At 57.7% G+C, this 2,980-nt stretch overlaps 1 pseudogene across 1 annotated transcript; it reads right to left on the reverse strand.

Annotated features, from left to right (window-relative positions):
• Positions 1-1,020: 1,020 nt before the first annotated feature.
• LOC309585645 (olfactory receptor 14J1-like) lies at positions 1,021-1,949 on the reverse strand (annotated as a pseudogene). Its single transcript has one exon. The product of its transcript is annotated as an olfactory receptor 14J1-like (transcript).
• Between the last annotated feature and the right edge of the window lie 1,031 nt (positions 1,950-2,980).

Genomic DNA, 2,980 nt, shown 5'->3' on the forward strand with positions numbered 1-2,980 from the left:
CAGTGCAGGGGAGCTGCAGCACTGGGGACTGAGCACAGAAGAACTGCTGCAGTGTGTTGGGGCTACCAAAAGTGTCAGAAGTGTCAGAACAAGAAGGAACTGCTGCCTGTAGGTGACAGAACTCCCCCGAGCCATGGTGCAGTGTTTGCTGGAGACAGCCCTTCCAGCCCATGAGTGTTGCAGAGAGCAGGGCTGGCACAGCCAGTGCTGGTCACCAGCAGGAAACACTCTGTACCTGCCACAGGCGCAGGAAACGGGGGTGGGTCACGAGAGAGGGGAGGAAGAGATTTTTCTGAAGGCAGAGAACATTCCCCAATAGGGAAGACTCCCTTGATGTTGTCTGATTGTCCCAGTCCCCTTTTATCCACATTTGTCTTTTCACTTTACCTTCTTTAACTTCTGTGTGTCCCCGTCTCCTGCTTGGGCACCTGTGACCGAGCACTGGTTTCTCTGCTCGGTGCTCATGGAACCCGTGAAGGCGGCTCAGAGGGGGGACCCCTGGAGGTGTTTGTGCCTCTGGCCGCATTCCACTGCCCAGCTGTGTCCTGTGCTATGGCAAAGGCAGAAATGCCGTGTGCTGGAGGGCAGTGCCGCCCCTGCCCGCAGAGCCCTTGGAGCCTGCACAGGGAGATGCTCCACACCTGGGCTGCTTGCCCCTGGAGAAGAACTTACGCCTGACTGCGCTGCTCTGCAAGAGTTCTTTCCCCTCCACCTCTGCACAGAAGTCCTTGTGCCTACAGTCAGGGGTCTGAAGAAGCATCTTGGAAAAACAGATCAGGGCAGGGTACTTTATTGTATTTAATGCACAGAAAACAAGCCTTTTGAAAGACTTTGGGTTACAGAAGAAAGGTAAATATTGATGAAAATTGCTATGAGTAAGGATAGTCATTTTTGGAAAATGTTACAATAGTGCAAAAATAATAAAAAACAGCACCCATAAAAAAAAAAGAAAATAAGAGAAAAAAGGCTGAGGTTGTAATGGGTTCCATTCTGGAGATTCTGGAGAAGAAAAGAGTCAGTTTAGGGTTTCTGCAAACCAGCAATCACTTTCTTCAGAGAGTTTCTGAGCTCCTGGTTCCTCAGGCTGTAGATGAGGGGGTTCAGGGCTGGAGGCACCACCGAGTACAGAACTGACACTGCCACATCCAGGGATGGCGAGGAGAGGGAGGAGGGCTTCAGGTAGGAAAACATAACAGTGCTGAGGAACAGAGAGAGCACGGCCAGGTGAGGGAGGCACGTGGAAAAGGCTTTGTGCCGGCCCTGCTCAGAGGGGATCCTCAGCACGGCCCTGAAGATCTGCACATAGGAGAAAACAATGAACACAAAACAGCCAAAGAGCAAACAGACACTGACAGCGATGAGCCCGAGTTCCCTGAGGTGGGATTTGGAGCAGGAGAGCTTGAGGATGTGTGGGATTTCACAGAAGAACTGGCCCAGGGCATTGCCCTGGCACAGGGGCAGGGAAAATGTAGTGGCTGTGTGCCATGAGAGCATTGAGAAAGGCACTGGCCCAGGCAGCTGCTGCCATGTGGGCACAAGCTCTGCTGCCCAGGAGGGTCCCGTAGTGCAGGGCTTTGCAGATGGACACGTAGCGGTCGTAGCACATGATGGTGAGGAGGAAATACTCTGCTGAGAGGAAGAAGATAAGCAGAAAGAGCTGAGCAGCACATGCTGAGTAGGAGATGTGCCTGGTGCCCCAGAGGGAATTGTGCATGGCCTTGGGGACAGTGGTGCAGATGGAGCCCAGGTCGGTGAGGGCCAGGTTGAGCAGGAAGAAGAACATGGGGCTGTGCAGGTGCTGGCTGCAGGCTCTGGCGCTGATGATGAGGCCGTTGCCCAGGAGGGCAGCCAGGGAGATGCCCAGGAAGAGGCAGAAGTGCAGGAGCTGCAGCTGCCGCGTCTGCCAATGCCAGCAGGAGGAAGTGGCTGATGGAGCTGCTGTTAGACATCTGGCCATGGAGTGCTGTTGAAGGAGGAGACAGTGAGGAGTCAGGGGAGACTTTGCTGAGCAATGTCCAAGCCCTTTCTGCCGGCCCTGCCCCCCAGTTTTCCTTTTCTCAGAGCCCTTCCCTCAGCCCCGTGCCTGGAGCTCTGCTGGGATCTGGCCCCGTTGCTGTGACGAGCAGGGGCTGTGCCCATGGACAGCGAGGAGTCAGCTCTGCTCTGCTGCAGTGGGAACATGGGAATGGGGACAGGGGCCGGTCCTGGGGCTGGACTCCATCAGCCCAAAGTGCTCCTGAGGCAGAGGAGCTGGGCAGCATCTCCTGTGCCAGGGCTAAGGAACGGTGACGGCCAAAGGCACTTTGAGAGGGTTTCCTGCTGTGCCCAGGGAGAGCAGAGAGAGCTGTGCAAGGCAAGAGCATTGGCTGTAACTCAGAGAAGGGTGAGGGGAGCTGCTCTGTCGCTCCATCTGTCCCCAGCTGCCCTTCCTGAGATCGAGGGCAGTCACTGTGTTCCCCTGAAAATCAGCCTGGCACAGCTGAGAGCAGAGGGACCCACAGCAGAGCAAAGTGGCTCAGCCTTTCTCAGAGTCTCAGCCCCACTGCTGGCCAAGGACACTCCCGGCCCCAGTGTCCCCTGGAAGGCAGCTCACGGCTGGGATGGCATCCCGAGGGCACAGCGAGGGTCCTGTCCATGGCCCTGCTGGAGGAGAGCCGGCTCATTGCCAGCCTCCCAGCCCGGCCTGCCCAGAGCTCCCGGGGCACAGGGAGCTGGGACACCCCATTGCTGTACTCAGCCTGCACAGGAGGAGCCCCAGGGCTGGGCCTGAGCCTGCAGCTGGAGCTGCCATTCCCAGAGAGCCCCTGAGCAGCGCCAGGAGCAGCTGAGCAGGGCAAGGAGAGAGAGCCGGGCCCTGAGGAAAAGCCTTTCCCTGCTCAGCGCTGCCCAGCCCCTCCCGGGCAGCACCAGGGCAGGACAGTCGCCCTCAGGCCCCGGGCAGCAGGAACGGGCCCGCGGCCGCAGAGATGCCCTTCATCTC

Source organism: Coloeus monedula, assembly GCF_965178545.1.
Source record: "Coloeus monedula genome assembly, contig: HAP1_SCAFFOLD_87, whole genome shotgun sequence".
Lineage (NCBI taxonomy): Eukaryota > Metazoa > Chordata > Aves > Passeriformes > Corvidae > Coloeus > Coloeus monedula.